General features: G+C 42.4%; 1 long non-coding RNA gene across 1 annotated transcript; it reads left to right on the top strand.

Annotated features, from left to right (window-relative positions):
- Positions 1-329: 329 nt before the first annotated feature.
- Positions 330-18,552, top strand: LOC142761151 (uncharacterized). Its single transcript, XR_012883523.1, has 3 exons — positions 330-502; positions 582-674; positions 18,442-18,552. It is a non-coding gene; the product is annotated as an uncharacterized LOC142761151 (long non-coding RNA).
- The last annotated feature ends 2,799 nt before the right edge of the window (positions 18,553-21,351 follow it).

Raw genomic sequence — 21,351 nt, 5'->3', positions numbered from 1 at the left:
GCCTCAGCATTGGACTAGAGGAGGCATCAGATAAAAGGTACAGCAGTGGGATATTCCCATTTGAAAAAAATTTTTTGTTGTGAAAGGAAAATTTTAGAACAGAAAATTCTGTGCAGTATGTGTATATATATATATATATATATATATATATATATGTATGTATATATATATATATATATATATATATATATATATATATATATATAAAAAGAGGAAAAATCAGTTTGCATGTATCACTTCTAGTTACTGCTCAATGTGAACGTTTAATGTGAAGATGTTATTTGTTAATGTTTTTCTTCAATTTAATTATCTGATTAAGATCAATTAATGATTGTTCTCCACAGGAAGTGTCCAACTGGGAGCGGAAGGCGTGAGAACCAGATTCTAACAGTATGTGGAAGGATAAAGGAAGGTAAACCGGTAGCACGCAACGTACTCTTGATTGCACCTGCATTGATGGTGTGACCTCACATATGCCCCCAAGACTGCAAGGATCGATTTGGTAAGATCTAGTTGGTTTGTCCCAGTTTTTTACAGCTGGTGCTGCTAAATTCTGTTAGAGCTGTTTGATTTGCCTACAGAACAGTCCTGGCAGACCGGTGCCAACCTTATCATACCTGCCTCCCACGAAGAGAACAGACCCTGAGAGGCCTTCCCAGGCAATACAAATCAGAGTAAGAAAAATGGGTTTGTGACATTTGTCAGATAAACATGTGGAATCTGTGTATATTTTTGTGAGTTGGAGCTGTTCCAGGTAATCAGTTCAAAACAAGGTACAAATCCTGCTGAAAAGAGTAACACCAAGTGCAAATACAATGTACCCAGTAACTACACATTTTCTAGGTGCCCTGTCTATTGTTACAGAGAAGTTTTTCTTATATAAAGGTGTGTGTTTGATTTAGTTTAAGGGCCTGACATTGTCATTGTATGTACTTAGAACAAATTTTATATTACGTAGATGATATCACCAGATTAGCATTTATTTTAACAATTGATAAAGGTTGGTGGTCCCCAGCAAGTGCAAGTAAATATGAACTAAAAGACTTTTAACATGATGAACTCCATCACTGAGATGCGGCAGGCGCAGCCGGAGCCAATACAACGCGTTTGTCATGAACTGACGGCAGTGTCACAATTCTAAGCAGCCGCCCAGACAAGTAACTTACCGGAGAAAGAGGACATATGCGGAGGGTTTGAGGTAGTCATAATAAAACTCCACTAACCCGTCTACGTGGGAACTCACTCCAGGCTCACAGTACAGACGGGTGATGTATACTAAAAGAGACGGTGTCTGACAGATGAGAAGGACCAAGCCAAGTCCTGATGACATCAGCAAAGGTCAAAGTAAAGCAAAGACAACTGAGTGAACCCGTAAGCAGCATCCAAGTGTTTTAATAAGTAAGTGACCAGGAGGGGGTAATAATAAATCCCCCACTGGACACCACCGTACAGTCTGACACCATAAATTGTGTGGGTTACCCTGAGGGTGACAGTCAGTGAAGAGCAGAAGATAGAAGAGGATAGCCCTTCGAACCAGAAACGAACCATGTACAGGACTTGTCAACGTACTGGTGGGACACTATACCCAAAACCGGACATTGGTGATGGCATTATATTATTGGTTGTGGCCCTATTGATATATTGTTTGAGGTTTATAATCATAATATATAACTTCTGTAATTTAATATGAGAAAAAGAGGGGTTTGTGAAGGATGGTTTATTGGCTTATATTCTCTGTATGAAATTACATTTTGAATTATCAAGCAGGATGCTGAATTACTAAGATATGTATTATGTGAAAATGATTATAATAATGTTTCAATGATTTAATTTCGTGCAGCAGCCATCTTGTCTGGAGTTACCATCTTGGTTTTTTTCAAGTGAATAAGAAAGTCATTGTTTCTTTAATACAAGTCTAATAATGTTGATTTCGTATGATTCTTGGTTATCTTTGACCTTGGTTTCTATGCGAAGCTTGCAGAGATGGCACAGGGAGTGAGATGGGAGGGTGGCAAATATGCTCGTGGGAATGCCTCCCCTATTTTACAGGAATATTCTTGCCAAGAGAGATAAGGCACCTGCAAACCTGATGTGTGAAGAATTATAATAATGTATCTGGAATGTATCGTATGTCTGTAATTGGCTGAATAAGAATTATGGTCACATTGCCTCTGATTGGTTAACCTCAAGTCTACACCCCATTTGAATGATATTATTATAGTTGAGTTTGGTAATAAACCTCCAGAGGAGTATTTTGAGCATATCTGCAGCGTATGTGTGCTTTTTCTCCTCTCTCAATATATATCGGTATGAAATATCCTGATTAGGATGCTGGATAAAGTTCCTGGCGTGAGTGTCTGTTGGAACACTCGTCTAAATTTCAGTCTAATATATTTTGAGCCATTGACTTCCACGACAGCCCACATATGGAGGTCCTGCCCAGTGGCACAGGGTCACTGGAAAAGAGTAGAATGCCTAATTAACTCTAAATTACACTTACAAATCAAGCTATCTCCTTGGTCGGCATTACTAAACACTGACATCCCAGATATACCTAGGAATAATAGAAAGCTCATCTCACATATTCTAGCCGCAGCTAAATGGACACTAGTGATAAGCTGGAAATCCCTGCATATTCCATTCTTGAGGACAATTAATTCAAATTAAAGAGTTACACCAATTTGAAAAAATAGTCAGTATCCTTGAAAATAGGCCCCCAAAATGTGATGCCCGATGGTCTGGTTGGTCCTAATAACAATTTACTTAGGACACCTAGTTTGTTTATATAGAGCACCCACTCATAAAGGAATTAACATTCTTCTATAAAGTTATCTGCCCCAGATTTAGAAAGTTTTACTTTTAAGTTTAAATCTAATCTAATAACTCCTTCCAAATCAGACATGATAATCTAATACTACTTAGGCTTTGTTCACATCTGCGTTAGGGCTTAGTCTCATAGTTCCGTCTGAGCTTTCCGTTGGAACGGAGCCCTGACTGACACAAACTGAAACCGTAGGTTTCCATTTCCATCACCATTGATTTCAATGGTGACGGATCCGGTGCCAATGGTTTCAGTTTGTCTCCGTTGTGCAAGCGTTCCGTCGTTTTGACCGGATGAATACCGTAGTCGACTACGGCGTTCATCCGATCAAAACGATGGAACTCTTGCATAACAGAGACAAACTGAAACCATTGGCACGAAGCCTTAGAGATAATTCATAATTAAGTTATGAAACACTAGTCTTGAAATAGATTATGTTTATCTTATGACACACTTATTTATGTTCTTTATTATACCATAAAATTTTGAATTTTGTGTATATTTGTTTAACTACCATTCTACACCAAAATATTTACTATTACTACCGATATCATAGCTCTGCGAAGCTATAAATGTTCCCGACCTGTGGGAAACTGCACTGTCTTATCATGTCTTTAATTGACAAATAAAGAGTTTGAAAAAAAAAAAAAAGTTTTTTGTATTCTTTCTGGGTAAAATAGAGCAATAGTCGGATAATTCTTGAAATGTCTCGGGGGAGTTTCTTAAAGGGGATTTCCCTCTATAAACTTTTATGACAACTAGGTCAGCCTACTGGCACAGACACTAAAATTAATAAGGGGTTCCCCATTTCCAGTGGAGAAATGGTAAATTAAAGTAAAAGGAAGATAGAGAAACAGCAAAGTGTGCTCACTCAACTGCTTTGAGAAGTCTTATTCACTTTAATAAAAAGTGGCAGCACATGAACAGCAACTTCTAACCAAGAATGTACATTGGTGGACAGTCCCATCAATTGGACTCCCATCGATCACATGATATGCCATAAAAGTGTACTGTTGTAAAGCCCTTTTTAATGGCTGTGAGTGACTATGAGAACACTAGTGCCCTCACACAGTATGATGTTCTGATAGTGCTCTTGCACAGCATAATTCTCTAATAATGTCCCTATAAAATATCATGCCCCCATAGTGCCCCACACACAGTATAATGCCCCATGGTGCAACCCCATTACAGTATAAACCCCGCATAGTGCCTCCTCACACAGCATAATGGCCCCATAGTTCCTTGCCACACTGTATAATGCCCCCATAATGCCCACATATACAGTATAATGCCCCCATGGTGCCTCCCCACACAGTATAATGCCCCATAGTGCCTCCCCACACAGTATAATGCCTCTATATTGCCTCCTAAAAATAATGAAGTAAATACTCACCTAGCCCTGTTCTCATGACAAATGGAGTAGATCTGCCGGGCTACTCTGGTTTGTGCTGTGTGTGGCATTGTCACAGGGTGAATAGTGGGGCTGATGGCTCCCTGCTTCACCATTGTATTCAGTTGTATCTATGACCTGAGGACACAGATACAGTTGAAACCGGAACATGACGCGGGTCTCCGAGAACAGTGGAACATCACCCGCAATGTTTAATAAATGTCCCAAAAGCACAGGAAAAATTTCATGTCTAAGGCCAGTATCACACTTGCAGTCTTGATGCAGGTATTTGTGCAGTTTTTGGCTCCATTTTTTGAGTGAAAGCCAGAAGTGGATTCAAAAGGTAGGAAAAGTATAAAGAAAAGAGTAATGCAATCCCTTTCTTTTCTGTCCAATCCTGTGTTTAGCTCAAAAGAACTACAGCAATAACTGTATCAAAACTGTATGTGTGATCCTGCCCGCAGGGTATATTCACACGCAGCAGATTAATTGCAGATATCACTCCACCTGATCTCTACTGTCCAGACTTTCATATATGTAAAGTTGACCTTCAAAGTCTAAATGTACCAAAACTGAATGGCGACAGTGTTGATTTTTCACAGATTAATACCAGTTTCTCTCTTATTGACAAAGATGTGACAATACTGGACAAAAGTGGGTAAACAGAATGTGCATGCCTAAGGAGAGGAAAGTAAATAAAATTTTAAGATGTACCATTCAATCTGTACGCACTATTCAAGTTGTTGTTTAAGTGAGGTCAGACTCACTGATGTGTGTACATACCATATTAGCACCTAATATATCCTTTGTAACGTCCACAGCCGCGGACTATCGTGCTTACAGTACCTGCCCCCCGACGGCTGTGGCCATGGACAAGTGAGTGCCGGGCGACATCTCCCTTCTGAGAGACGCCAGCACTCACTTCCGCATCGCTGCACTAGTTCCCTTAGGCCCCATGCCCACTTCAGTTTTTTCCTTCAGGGTGCTATCCGTTTTTGTCACTGATAGCACCCTGAACCGATTCATTTCAATGGGGCCATGCACACTATAGTTTTTTTGATGGTCCGTTGCTCCGTTCCAATCCAAAGTAGAGCATGTCCTACTTTGGTTCGGGATTCCGTGGCTGTGAGGCCCATGCAAGTCAATGGGGCTGTCAAAAAAACGGAAGGCACACGGAAGGCATCCGTGTGCCATCCGTGTGCCGTCCGCGTGTGACGGAGCCGTTGCCTAGCAACCGCCGGGCGGGCAGAAAAACATTAGAAAAATATTACACTAATATCAATAACTGATAGAGAAAAGAGGCTGCTGATTAAAAATAAAATAAAAAGCATTTCATACGTACCTACTTGGTGACGAGTCCCTCTTCTTCCTCCAGTCCGACCTTCTTTTGTGACGCGGCAGCCTGTGATTGGCTGCAGAGGCCGCTGCTGCCTGTTATTGGCTGCAGAGGCTGCTGCAGCCTGTGATTGGCTGCAGAGGCGGTCACGTGGGATGAAGCGTCATCCCTGGAGGCCGGCCTTCTGACGTCATCCTGACGTGTGTGACCGCCACTACAGCCTGTGATCGGCTGCAGCGGCGACATGGACTGAACGTCATCGCTGGAGGCCGGATAGGAGGAATGTAAGTATAAAATGTTCTTTTTTTATTACATTAAAATTTTATTTTCCGAGCGCCGAGCATGGTACTGTCAAGGTTGCTGAAAGAGTTACCGCCGATCAGTGCAGCCCATTAACTCTTTCAGCACCCTGGACAGTACCATGCTCGGCGCACGGAAACGGAAGCACGGAGTGCACACTGGAGTGCACACGGAAATCACACGGCCGCTAAAACGGGTTCACGGACCCGTCAAAAACGGCCGTGAAAACGGTGATGTAAGTGTGCACGAGGCCTTAGAGTGTGTGCATGCTTGAGCCTGGCCTTAAAGGCCAGTGCACACACATGAGGAAAATCTGTAATTAGCCCATGATCACCCTGGACTATAAAAAGGGTTCTGCCCTTTCATTCATTGCCTGCGCGTTGTTGTGTTTACCCATTTTAGTATTAGCAAATGGTCCCTTAGTGTTATCCTGTTCCCATAGTTCCCGTGCCCTGCTACCTGTATCCTCTATCCAGTGCTATATCTGTTTCTGTGCTTTAACCTGTTGGAGTCGTGTTGTGCTACCGGTCACGCCTGCTGATATACACCATGTCTGGTGTCTACAAGTTCATCTGTGAGGAGCCTCCATTACTGTATGGACTATTAAAGGTACTATTGTACTAGGACTGTTGTTTAGCCAGCTGCTACTCTGCTACGGCGGTGCGGCCTAGTGGGTTCACATACCCATGGATCGTGACAGTTCGCTCAGGCCATGGACCCTGCTGGTTAACCCAAGACCATGACAACGTCACAAGCCATGCAGGCAGACCTGCGAGACCTTCGGTCACGACAAGACTAACTCCTCCTGGTAGTGAACTCCATTGCACAGCGACTGGATGCGCAAGCAGCGGCCATCCCGGCACCTGTTCCTACTACTACATCTCTTGTCAGTATCGGTACCGACTCTCGATTCTTGTTGCCACTACCTCCTCGCTACGACGGAGACACGAGTACCTGCAGGGGATTTCTGAACCAGTTCCAGATCCACTTTAGTCTACATGCCAGAGAATTCTCCACCGATGGATCGCTTTCATCATCTCCCTCCTTACTGGCAAGGCCCTAGCGTGGGCGAATCCTATCTGGGAACGCCAAGGATTAGAGATCCGTGACTTCCAGTGTTTCTTACAGACTTTTCGCATGGTATTTAAGGAACCTGGATGAGTCTCGTCAACAGCTGCATCTCTGCTGACCTTTCACGAGGGAGGCATCTCTGTGGGCAAGTACGCCATTCTGTTCCGCACCCTAGTGGCAGAGCTGTCCTGGAGCAACGAGGCCTTGGTGGCTACATTCTGGATGGGACTATCATCCGAGATTAAAGATGAACTTGCTGCTCGTGATCTGCCACCTACCCTGGATGACCTCATTCTTCTTGCTACCCGGATTGACATGAGGATTCGGGAGCGATCCCAAGAGGTTTGTCGGGAGAGAAGATTTCCCAGGTTGGCGCCTACTTTTCAGCAATCCCTGTTGTCCTCACCAGTTGTTCCACCAAAGGAGCCTATGCAAGTGAATCGGCTCAAATTGTCAGCCTAGGAGAAACAATGTCGACGCTCTTCGGGACTTTGTATTGCAGCCTCGTAGGCCATGTTGTGCAATTGTGCCCTCAGAAGCCCAAAAACTCCAGTGCCTAGGATTGGTTGGATAGACAACCCTAGGCGAAACGGCGCTGAACAAAAGATTCTCTTCAAAACTGTCCATCCCCGTGACCATAGTGTCTGGAAAAAAGACGCACCGGGTCTCTGCCTATCTGGATTCCGGGTCCGCGGTAATCTTCATCCAAAAAGACCTAGTGGATCATCTCCAGTTGCCCACAGTCCGCCTGGAGACGTCTTTGGCTGTTGCCTCGTTGAATGGACTGCCTCTGCCTGATCCGATTGTATCTGAAACCAAGCCGCTGAAGCTCCAAGTTAGAGCCCTTCATTTGGAACTAATTTTGTTTCTTGTTTTGCCCAAAGCCATCAATCCTGTTCTGCTGGGTCTGCCTTGGCTTCGACTACATGCACGTCCTGGACTGGAATTCCGGAGAGCTTCTCTAATGGGATTCCAAATGTCTCAATCGGTGTCGTGCTTACCTGCCCCCCGACGGACGTGGCCATGGACAAGTGAGTGCCGGGCAGCATCCACCTTCTGACAGAGGCCGGAACGCACTTCCGCATCACTGCACTAGTTCCCATAGGGTGCTGGCGCCCGGCCTTAAAGGGCCATTGCACACACATGAGGAAAATCTGTAATTAGCCCATGAACACCCTGCACTATAAAAAGGGCTCTGCCCTTTCATCATTGCCTGAGCGTTGATGTGTTTACCCATGTTAGTCTTAGCAAATGGTCTCTTAGAGTTATCCTGTTCCCGTTGTTCTCGTGCCCTGCTACCTGAATCCTGTATCCCGTGCTATATCTGTTCCTGTGCCTTAACCTGTTGGAGTAGTGTTGTGCCACCGTTCATGCCTGCTGATATACACCACGTCTGGTGTCTACAAGTTCATCTGTGCCGAGCCTCCATTACTGTCTGGACTATTAAAGGTACTATTGTACTAGGACTGTTGTTTGGCCAACTGCTACTCCGCTACGGTGGTGCCGCCTAGTGGGTCCAAATACCAGCGGATCTTGACACCCTTGTTTAATCAATAGCGACCATTTATCAGCTTCCCTCAATTTTTTTACCTTATTAAGGCCAGCATCACACACAACGTTTTGATGCAGTTTTTGTAACAGTTTTTGGCTCCGTTTTTTTAGCAAAACCCAGGAGTGTACACAAAAGTCAACTGCACTATTGATTCCGCCAAAAAAATGGAAACATTACGGAACGGAGACTAACGGAAACAATTTGCAATTGAAGCATTACCATTGAAATCAATGGTAATGCAGACGGAAGCTATGGTTTCCGTTTGACTTTCTGTTGATGGGTACCAGACAGAACCCATCAAAGGAAACCTAACGCTAATGTGAACACACCCTAAGCCAAAAACTGCAGCAAAACTTCTTCAAAACTGTGTGTGTGATACTGGCCTAAGGCCTACTTTACACACATAATTTACTGGCAGATTTTATGTAGTTGTTAGTGGTGTTTTTTTATTTAGGCCAGGCTCACACACACACACAAAGTTTTGATGTAGTTTTTTATGCAATTTGGACTTTTTTTGAGGCAAGAACAGGAGTAGACACAAATGAAAGGAGTTGCATCAGTCATTCCTTTCTTTTGGACCCACTTCTGACTTTGGCTCAAGAAAAAGATTTAAAAACTGCATCAAAATAGTGTGTGTGATTCTGGCCTCACGGTCATTTTGTACATGCTTTTTTTTTCTGGCGTTTGAGAAGTCCTACAGAGAAGCTTATGAGCTGCCCAATATACTAACTGTGATGGCAACACCACGCCATTCATTGGAAGCGACGTCCTGCCTGTATGTCTGGTGGCTAAATCCTATGAATAGGAGACACTCACAGGTAAAATACAGCAGAAATTTACCACCAGGGGCCATATTTCTAGCCTCCCTTCCTCCCCTTCATTGAACACCAGAACTGTAGATTATTGATTTTATCAATCAGGAGCATAGCTCCAATTTTTCTGTGCCTGTCTTACTGACAGTCCTTCTAGTCCTGCTTTTCGGCCCTGCACGTGTATACTCCAGTTCTCAATTAAGCCACGTTCTACAAAGCACTGATGTAAGTTTTCAAGCCTGTATTCCTAGTTGGAAACATTTATCATTATCGTTACCTGTTTTTTGATTTATACCTCCATGGAGGATAGGCCTCAATTTTTATTTTCTACTATCATCTAGGGACCTCTTTGGTTTTTCTGCTTTTTTACATCTCAGCCTGCACGAGAGTGCAGAAACTCTGTATGTCTGACTAACTCCTTTTGCTGCAATTGGGCTCCTTTGATCGGCTCTACTACAAACGCTTAACAAAATGGTCAAAATTGGTCCAATCAAGAACACTGACCTGTCCACTATATCAAAACAGAAAAAGTCACAATCCGAACTTGCCAAACTTTCTTAGGACGAATTTGCCTGCTTGTGCTTCTAGACAAATCAAAATACTAATACTCCACGCAGCCAAACAACAGACCTTACTGAAAGTTCAGATGCTGAAAGTATGCTAGATGATGCTGACAGCTCAAGTCCGTCTATCTCTGTCCACATTTCAGCCAAAAGCCTGCAACAAATAATAGAATAAGCTCTTCAACCTGTCATGCAGGAGCTGGCAGACATCAAACATGAGGATCGTCATCTCGGTCCCAGAATTGAAAAACTTTAGAAGAAACCCAGTCCGCCATAATATCATACAGTAAAGCGACTGTCTCTGCCCTAACAGCATGTCAACACCACATCAACTCCTTCCTCACGTACCTAGAGGACCAAGACAACAGGCAAAGAAATAACCTACGAATTACATTGGTTCCTTAGAACTTTCCTCCAGCGGATACACTTAATATGACACAACGCATTTTGGAGTTTGTTCTCCTGACACACCATCGGATCTTCATATTCAATGAGCCCACGGAGCGCTTTGCCCTAAACACGAAGAGGGAGACCCTCCAAGAGACATTGTCTGCAAATTGCTCTTCTCTACTCAGGAGCTATGCCTGATTTCAAATTTTCAGGAGATTTCTCAAGTCACCCTGTCTAAATGTAATAAAATAAGGTTCTGTAAGCACTAGGTTTTCACGTGGGTGCATATATAGGGGGCCAACCCGAAAAGTAGAAAGAAGGTACTATGAACACCGGATAGGAGTAATTTTTGAAAATAGATATTTATTTTGTCAGTATTAGTGCGACGTTTCGGTCATCTCCTTGACCTTCCTCAGGGACAATAAATTCACAAATGTATCTATATATTAAACGCCATATAATACAGTACATGGTGTCATTAATAATCTGAAATAACTATTATCAAAATATGCATATCAAAAACATTTAGAAAGCTTCGCCGAAAGCAATATGTAGAATAGGTAAGTACAAATTAATCTAAATGTCACAAACTGTATAGAATGCATATCAAAATATATAAAATACATCAAATATACATGGGGTGGTACATGTCATACAGATAAAGCCACCAAGTACAGAAAAAAATTGGAAATCGTGATTGTACAAAATGTATATCCAAATGTATCAAATGTGAAGTCATTATTAAAAACTGTAAATATATCTGCGGGTAATGGTTAAGGAAAGATACCAATCATAAAAATACATACTGTAGCAGACATAATGTAGCAGATAGCATATTATTGACAGTCCATCCAATAGAAATGCTGTATCTAAGTATAGGCAACCGACTAGACCAGGGGTCTCAAGCACGCGGCCCGCGGATCGCATGCGGCCCCTGGGGCTGTCATCTGCGGCCCGCGGGACACAGAGCTGCTAGTATCGGCTCTGCTCCGAGACTCTGGAATTCCCTGACATCGCTGTCCACATATGAACAGCGATGTCTGGGGCTTCCCCAGAGCCGGAGTCCCGAGCAGAGCGCTGGTGTCGGCTCTGCTCCGGGACTCTGTGGAATTCCCTGACATCGCTGCCCATATATGGACAGTGTGTCAGGGTCTTGCCCAGAGCGGAGCAGAGCGCTGGTGTCGGCTCTGCTCCTGGACTCTGTGGAATTCCCTGACATCGCTGTCCACATATGAACAGCGATGTCTGGGGCTTCCCCAGAGCCGGAGTCCCGAGCAGAGCGCTGGTGTCGGCTCTGCTCCTGGACTCTGTGGAATTCCCTGACATCGCTGTCCACATATGAACAGCGATGTCTGGGGCTTCCCCAGAGCCGGAGTCCCGAGCAGAGCGCTGGTGTCGGCTCTGCTCCGGGACTCTGTGGAATTCCCTGACATCGCTGCCCATATATGGACAGTGTGTCAGGGTCTTGCCCAGAGCGGAGCAGAGAGCTGGTGTCGGCTCTGCTCCTGGACTCTGTGGAATTCCCTGACATCGCTGTCCACATACAATTCCAAACAGAATTTTGAGGCAGATATTCCTCCCCCAAAATACTCCGTGTGAACATAGCCTTACAGTGAATAAAAATCAATCTAGAGTGCAGATAATTTGCATATACAGGACATAGAAAAATATCATCACTTAATGCCTAATTGAGACAGACTAAAATTCACTCACATTCATCCTAGTGCTCTGACCACCCCACCCCCTCCCCCCAAACCACTGTCATTCAATTAAGGAACAATTAGAGCACAGTTTCTAAAGTCTCCAACCACCTCGACCAAATTTTACCAAATTTATCTGGGCATCTTCTGCTGAGATATCGTTTTTGATACGTGGGTATATATTTGTTCACCAATTGCTTCCAATGTGCCAAGCTCGGACCCTCCGTATCCATCCAGGCCATAATCACAATCTTTCTGGTACAGAAAAGAACAAAACGAAAAAATATCTTGTCATAATTGCTCTGTATAACTTCTTTCAATATGCCCAAGAGGCACAACTGAGGGGTAATAAGTTGTGGAAATTCAAAGTGTGTATGAAGGAACTCCACTACATCCGACTAAAAGGGGGCAACTCTGGGACACCCCCACATACAATGTATATAAGTACCAACCTCTGACTGGCAGCGAAAACAACTATCTGAAGTTAATGCTCCCATCCTCTGAAGTCTGACTGTTGTGTAATAAATCCTATGTAAAAACCGAGACTGTATCAGAAAATCCCTAGAACTGATCACTGAATCAAAAAAGGAAAGTTCCACCTTCTTCCAGTCCTCCTCTGCCAAGTCAGGGACATCCCCTCTCTACCGTATAAATGCCTTATCAAACGGTCTATGTCCAAGAGATGTCATTAAGGAGTACACCTGGGTGAAGACCTTTGAAAGATCTGGAGCACCAAGAAGGTCCTCCAACTTAGAGAAACCCACCTGAGGTGACATAGATCCAAATTGGGCACCCCAAGCATGTCGTAGCTGGAGGTAATGAAAAAAAAACTGTCCCTGAAATATTAACCAGTTCCCGACCGCTGGCTGTGTATTTATGGCAGGCGGCCGGGGACCTTAAAACCCGAACCATAGACTATTTACGGCATGGGCCAAGTTACAGTAAAAAAACATGGTGTAAAAGAAGAACCTTTGAGGGACAGACCATAATAATAAAAAACATAAAAGTAAAAATAAAGTGCAAAAAAATTAATAATAAAAACACATAAAATACCCAATACATTAAAAAAAAACGTTCCCCCCGCCAATTATTGTCGTAGCGCTAGCTCTGAGCCAATTACCCTAAAATAGACATGTAATGTATTAAAATTTACGGTAGACAATGACTATCACATCATAAAAGTTCTATTTTAGGTTATTACCAGAAAAAAATTACTAAAAAGTAAAAAGCTTATTTTTTACTATTATTTTCAGACCTTAAGCCTAAAAATTCTAAAATAGCAAAAAGGATGTGTATAGAAATGATAAAAAAAAGAAACCTGCATTGTCTATGGAAAAAAAACATTGCAAAAATCACGTCGCTAGCCCAACAAATAAAAAAGTTATAGCCGTTTAACTAACGCGTGCTAAAAATGGCTAAACGGTGTCTGGTCCTGGAGGATCAAAATAGCCCGGTCCTGAACCGGTTAAACCTCTCCTGAAGATCTGAAAAGGATACAAAGCCAGAGTCAACATTAAATACCTGACCCATGAATTTGACCCCCGACCACAGTTGCGCTCCTGGTAGTGACTCAAGATGGGACAACCAAGGAATATCTCATAATGGAGTCTTAGTTGAGTATACAAGGACCGTAGCCGCCCTCCAAGCCACAGCCACCGTCCGAAGAGGCAGTGGAATGCAACCTGGGGATTTGAATCTATATAACAAATTTGTAAGACTTACACTACCGTTCAAAAGTTTGGGGTCACCCAGACAATTTTGTGTTTTCCATGAAAACTCACACTTATATTTATCAAATGAGTTGCAAAATGACTAGAAAATATAGTCAAGACATTGACAAGGTTAGAAATAGTGACTTTTATTTGAAATAATAATTTTCTCCTTCAAACTTTGCTTTCGTCAAAGAATGCTCCATTTGCAGCAATTACAGCAGACATTTGGCATTCTAGCTGTTTATTTGCTGAGGTAATCGGGAGAAATTTCACCCCATGCTCCCAGAAGGCCCTCCCACAAGTTGGATTGGCTTGATGGGCACTTCTTGCGTACCATACGGTCAAGCTGCTCCCACAACAGCTCTATGGGGTTGAGATCTGGTGACTGCGCTGGCCACTCCATTACAGATAGAATACCAGCTGCCTGCTACTTCCCTAGATAGTTCTTGCATAATTTGGAGGTGTGCTTTGGGTCATTGTCCTGTTGTAGGATGAAATTGGCTCCAATCAAGCGCTATCCACAGGGTATGGCATGGCGTTGCAAAATGGAGTGATAGCCTTCCTTATTCAAAATCCCTTTTACCTTGTACAAATCTCCCACTTTACCAGCACCAAAGCAACCCCAGACCATCACATTACCTCCACCATGCTTGACAGATGGCGTCAGGCACTCTTCCAGCATCTTTTCAGTTGTTCTGCGTCTCACAAATGTTCTTCTGTGTGATCCAAACACCTTAAACTTCGATTCGTCTGTCCATAACACTTTTTTACAATCTTCACTGGCGTTTTGCGGGTACTAGTTAATGAAACTGTCAGTTGAGGATCTGTGAGGGGTCTATTTCTCAAACTAGAGACTCTAATGTACTTGTCTTGTTGCTCAGTTGTGCAGCGCGGCCTCCCACTACTCTTTCTACTCTGGTTAGAGCCTGTTTGTGCTGTCCTCTGAAGGGAGTAGTACACACCGTTGTAGGAAATCTTCAGTTTCTTGGCAATTTCTCGCATGGAATAGCCTTCATTTCTAAGAACAAGAATAGACTGTCGAGTTTCACATGAAAGCTCTCTTTTTCTAGCCATTTTGAGAGTTTAATCGAACCCAAAAATGTAATGCCCCAGATTCTCAACTAGCTCAAAGGAAGGTCAGTTTTATAGCTCCTCTAAACAGCAAAACTGGGCCTCTATACACCTATGTAGATATTGCATTAAAAACCAGACGTTTGCAGCTAGAATAGTCATTTAGCACATTAACAATGTATAGAGTGTATTTCTGATTAATTTAATGTTATCTTCATTGAAAAAAAACTGTGCTTTTCTTTCAAAAATAAGGAAATTTCTAAGTGACCCTAAACTTTTGAACGGTAGTGTATGTAAGAAGTCATACTTGCACCCGCCAGTGCAGTGGCTGCGTTGCTCATATCTTTATCATATCTTTATCTATCCACCAGCGTGCAATCACCAGTTGGGAAGCCAAGTAATACATATAAAGATTTGGCCCCGCCATTCCTCCCATTCGTTTAGGGGCTTGTAGCAGCTTAAGACTGAACCTAAGGACGCCACCCTGCCAATAAAAGGATCAGAGAATACTGTCTAGTAGTTTAAAGAATCTTTTGGACAGCACAACAGGACAGGCACGAAAGAGGTATAAAAACTTAGGTAAATAGGTCATTTTAAAAAAGTTAATCCTGCGATATAGTGACAGCGGGAGGTTTTTCCATGTTGTCAGCTGACATTCAGTGGTCCTAACCAATGGATGAAGATTAAGTTCACCATACCTTGATACATTAAGGGAGACCCTAATCCCCAGGTATGTAAATTGGGAGACTATTAGCAATGGTACAGGGCGGCTCTGTCGGGAACAATAGCCAGGAGTAAGGGAAAACAAAACGGGTTTAGCCCAATTCACCGACAAGCCAGAGAAGCTACCAAATGCATCAATCAGTTCAAACAAAGAAGCCAGAGAGGGACCATCATCTGCCAAAGTATACCAGTGTGTCATCGGCATAAAGAGATTCTTTTTCCGTTATGCGGCCTCTAGTGATACCATGTATGTTAGTAGATTGGCGTATAGCCACAGCCAGGGGTTCTATTGCAAGGGCAAATAATAACGGGGATAGTGGGCATCCCTGACGAGTGCCACGTTTCAAGGAAAAGGATTCAGATATATCCAGATTTGTTCTCACCCTAGCAGAGGGACCTTCATATAAGAGGCGAACAAGAGGCGTAAATCTCGGACCAAAATTCAACTTGGAAAGAAGCATCCAAAGATAATGCCATTCAACCGAGTCAAAAGCTTTGTATGTATCCAGAGAGAGAACAAACCCCGGAGACGTGTCATGTCTTGCCACATCAATATTCAAAAACAGTCTGTGTATGTTAATGTCCATACCTTTCCCAGGCATGAAGCCAGTCTGATCCGGATGAACTAAGGATGAAATGATCTTCTTTAATCTGTGGGCAAGAAATTTGGCCAGTATCATCTGAGTTAATAAGCAATATAGGACGATACGAGTCTGATAGAGCAGGGTCCCTCCCTGGCTTCAACATTACCACGATAAGTGCCTCCCACATGGAGGCCAGCAAAATACCCAACTCAAGAGCCCCAGAATATACATCCTGAAGTCTCGGTACCAGCCTATCACAATTGTCCCTATACCCCTCACCCCCAACCCATCAAGACCAGGAGTTTTCATAGATGGCAACGATTGAATAGCGGTTTTTATTTCTTCATCTATAATTGGACTATCCATGTCAAGTTTCTGTGCGGCAGACAGACGCCATAAGGGAAGTGATTGTAAAAATTGCTCCATAATATTAGATGAAACACTACATTTCGAACTATACAGTGCTAAATAAAAGTCACAAAATACCTTATTTATATCCTTTGTGGTAGTACACAATGTACCCTCCGGAAAGAGAAAACTGATAGAATAGAATAGTATTTTAGTTTATAATGTGGGGGCATATGTAAGCTGTGTAGAATACATCAGGGCATGTGAGCTGTGTGAAGTACATCAGGGCATAATAAGAGGGTATAATAATGCGGTAAATAAATAATAATCCACAGATGTGAGGCCAGTGTCTCACTGATAAATGGTGCCCAATCTTATCCGCTTTTGGATCACTCTGCACATTTTCTGTCGCTATATTCTGAGTGGGCTTATTTTTTGTGGAACAATCTGTATTTTTCATTGGTTCTATTTCGGGGTACATGCGATTTTTTCATTTCAATATTTCTTTATTAAGAATTTTGTTATTACATAGAAACAATCCAATAGCAATTGGATGATAGTAAAATGCATTGCAAGCAGTAGTTTGAAAGGTAAACAAAAACATCAACTACAATAACATAGAATAAACCATTCTGTATATGACGTAGTATAGTTAGAATTTTGCATCCAAGGGCTCCAAACATGAGAGAAGGAATTATAGATATTACCATATGCAATAATCTTTTCATAAAGATGGATGGTATTAATTGTAGATATGACCTCCGTAATGGACTGGACACTCGGGCTCTTCCAATGTCTTGTTATAATTAATTTGGCAATTAAAAGTATTTTGCCAATTAAGATTCTTTGTTGCACTGGAATTAATTGGATACCCATAAACAGTAAGGCCAGTTGAGGAGTAGCAGTAATCTGTAAATTCAGTACATAAAATAATAAGTGGAAGATAGAGTTCCAAAAGGGTGTTAAACTAGGGCACCGCCATAAAATATGGAATAAGGTACCTCTACATCCACAATTGCTCCAACAGGTATGTGGCGTAACTGGATACATATAATGCAGACAATCTGGTGTAAATGACCAACGTAATGCAGTTTTCATAGCAGCCATCAGGAATTTCAGGGCCCCATACAGCTAAATTGTCTGTAAATAACTTTTTATTTGGCTGAAAGATTTTGAAGCCTGCCACCATGACAAGGTAGACTCTTACTATTACTGTCTGTTGGGGAACGGGTTATCCAGTCCCTAAAAATGTATGCCCTATCCTCAAGATAGGCCATCAATAGCTGATGGGTCGGTGTCCAACTACCAGTACCCCCGCCGATCAGCTGTTTTGAAGGGAGTGCAGCGCTTGTACGAGCGCTGCTTCCCCTTCATTTCTACTTGCTCACTGTGAATCGTCGACACAGATGTAGTGCAATTCAGAGTATTGCAGCCTTCTCACATTCACTTCATTGGGAGAGGGCTGCAATACTGTGACTCGCCGCTACATCGGGTTCGACGATTCACAGTGAGCAAGTAGAAATGAAGGGGTAGCAGCGCTCGTACCGACCTCAAAACTATTGATGACCTATCCTGAGGACAGGTTCACATAAACAAAATAGAAGATACAGGATTTGTTTTGGTACAATCTTAAAACCCAATCTATGATCAAAAATAGATTCATAAGAGCAGAGGAGAAAAAACAGTGGCATAACAATTGCGGTCACAGGGGGTGGATCGACCTGGAATGGGCGAGCCCCACTTAAAATCGGATCCTCGTATTTAACGAAGCGTTAGGACGTTGTATGCTGTCTCTTATATAATTACCTAATGCTGCCCGGCCAGATGTGGCAGTGGGCCTTGTGTACCAGGCCATGAAGGCAAGAGGAGCGAGTAGTGGGGAGTATATTTTTTTACATTTTTATGTCGGTTCTGGGGTCCATGCTTAAGGTGGACGAGGCTATTCAAAAGTGTGGCATGGGGCCCAGCACAATGTAGTTACACCCCTGTATGTAAATATTATTCTAGTTCTATATTTAACCCATTTATTCATTTTACACTTACCTTTGCAGTCTTCTTTTCTCTTCAGCAGGGTGGCATCAAGCTCACAAGTGCTTACCACACACTGAAGCTGAGCCGCTTCCTCTGCCCTATCCAGACACAGCAGTTGGCATCGCTGGGATCGCTCTTCATCGCTTTGGACCTTTGGCAATAATAAAAATTGTTAAGTGAAAAAATAAATATATATAAACATTGTAAAGAGCTTCGTCATTAGTTCTACAGAGTTTTAAACGTTAGGGTTAATGCTTATGATGTTGAGCGTGACATCAAGATGTGCTAGATTGCAGCATGAGACTGCTGAGCAACTTAAAGACACCCCAGCTAGACTCACATTGGAGCTGCTGCTTACTGGTTAAAAAGCAACCATTCAGTCCAAAAAAAAAAAATGAATTAAAAACTGCAAAATTATTGTTAACCTACCTGCTGGCCTCCCTTACTTGCTTCTGGCTCTGCTTCCCCATTCCGGTCCCCGTTTTCCAGAATCCAAGATGGCTGCTAGTGTCTTAGACTTGCATATAGAAAGCATTGCCTGCCAGTCTGAGACATGCCCCCACCTCCTTCACTGCTCTCGGAAGGACTAGCACTGATGATGTCAGCGCTGTGTCGATCTCTTCTGACACTTTTCCTGCTGGGTTCTTGACAGAGGTTACGGCTGCAGCAACATCCTCACTGACAGCGCGTCAGTGGAGGACGGAGGAAGACAGTGCCAGGGTTGTCATGAATCATCTTCTATATGTAAGTATATCATTGTATGCTTGTAACGGTCTTATATGTTTTATTGTCTGTGTTTTTTTTAAAGGTTTCCGTGTCTTGGACTACGTAAGATCGTCGTGGTATCAAATTTTTAGCAATAAAATGGTCAAAGCGGGCAGTTTATTCCAATAAAGTGTTTTTTATATTTTTTTCAACTGTGTAACAGCACTAGTAATCGAGGTGTCTGACTGACACCTTTCAATTACAATCGCTAGGGCTTGGTGTCAGTCAGAGGTGTACTATGTCCCCTTATAGCAGTACCCCTAATACCTCCCTGATGGCGGCCCTGACTACATTTAAGGGAAGCATTAATCATGCTAAGTGCTTTTGTCCATTCAGCATCAGTAAAGGAGGTTCCCAGTTCTTTTTCCCATAATCTAAAAGGATATGTTTTCTGAAAACGACTATGATCGTTCAGTAAGTCGTAAATATTCTTAAGGCCTTTCGTGCCCTTATTAAATATGGTATATATAGTGGAATTGCATTTGATAAGTGCAATATCAGTAATCGATAGAAAGTGTTGAATCTGCAAAAACTTGTAGAAATCACTTAGAGGGAGCGAGGTATGTGAATGACATGAGAGATGCATTAACATATGCCAATGAAAGGACACCATTACGCACCCATACTGCAACATTCAGGTTTGGTATAGCTAATTGTAACAAGGGGATTTGAGTAGTTCACATGCCTAGAGTTATATCCAAGTTATTATGAAAATGCATCCAGCAGGTTAATGAGGTTTGTGATATAGGAGAGATTTGAGATGTACCCAATGTTTATGAAGGTCCAATAAACACCAGTGTCTCACATGTGAGACCTGACATGCTACAAAATAGTTAAACATATCCTTAATCTCCAAACCACCTTTCTTTTTCGCTTTAGTGAGTAGCTTATATGAAATACGTGGTTTGCGGTTAGCCCATATGAATGTGTAGATGATCTTTCGTGCAGCCAGAAAGAAAGATTTTGGTACGTCTATAGGGAGGGCTCTAAACAAATAGAGAAGTTTTGGTAGTAAGAGCATTTTAAAAGCTGCTATCTTCCCAATCCATGAAACTTCAAATTTAGCGAGCCTCTGAGTTTCAGTAGGAATATCAGCTAGAAGAGGTTCATAGTTACATCTATACAGTTGCTTACGTGTGATAGTTAAAGTGAGACATAGGTATCATATACCTTCCACCTGCCTATCCAGAGGGTATTTACGCTTCAGGAAATATAGTTGATCATGGGATATATTCATCGGAAGTATCTGTGTAACATGAAAAAGCACCGAATCTTTTAATAATATCAAGAGTCATATCTAATGATAGCTCAGGGTCCCCTAAGGTAAGTATCACGTCATCTGCATATAGGGAGACAGTATGTGTACCACCACCAATCCTTATTCCCTGTACATAAACATCCTCTTGTAGAACTTGTGAAAGTGGTTCTATATATAGAACAAAAATTAAGGCAGATAAAGGGCACCCCTGTCGTGCACCGTTTGTGATAACAAATTAATCTGACAGGGACCCATTAGTGAACACGCGTGCCGAAGGATTTGAGTACAGTGCTTGAATAGCTGTGAATATGTGTCCTGAAAAAAACATTCTTCTCAACACAGAAAAGGCGTACGTCCATTAATGCGGTCAAAAGCCTTTTCAGCGTCTAGCGAAAATAGTGTTGCAGGTATGTTGTGAGAGGATATATAATGCATAATATTCAGTACTCTTCTAGTATTATCCATGGCTTGTCGAACTTTTATAAACCCAACTTGGTCTTCCTTAATAAGGTTGGGTAAGGGGGGGGCTAGTCTGGAAGAGCTTAGCGGAAATTTTCAGGTCCACATTAAGTATAGAAATAGGGTGAAAGTTTTGAGGAACGTCTGGGCTTTTCACCGGTTTAGGGAGAGTAACTATCAAAGCTGATTGGTTTTCTTTAGGAAATTTACCTGTCATCATTGTGTCATGGTAAATTTGACGTAAGTAATCTACAAAAATATGTTGAAACGATCTATAGTATTCATTCGTTAACCCATAAGGGCCAGGAGATTTACCTAAAGGGAGTATTTTGATAATGTTGGATGATATCTGTTCTAATGCCAATTCAGGTAGACTTAAGGATTGCATAAATGACTGAATGTCTTGTTCTGTTATTGGAGGGGTGAAGGGATCATCCTTTAAGTTCTAAAGCGATGAGTAATAGT

This window comes from Rhinoderma darwinii, chromosome 4, assembly GCF_050947455.1.
Source record: "Rhinoderma darwinii isolate aRhiDar2 chromosome 4, aRhiDar2.hap1, whole genome shotgun sequence".
Taxonomy (NCBI): Eukaryota; Metazoa; Chordata; class Amphibia; order Anura; family Rhinodermatidae; genus Rhinoderma; species Rhinoderma darwinii.
The sequence above is the reverse complement of the archived record's forward strand: the minus strand, read 5'-3'. Positions and strand labels throughout refer to the sequence as shown.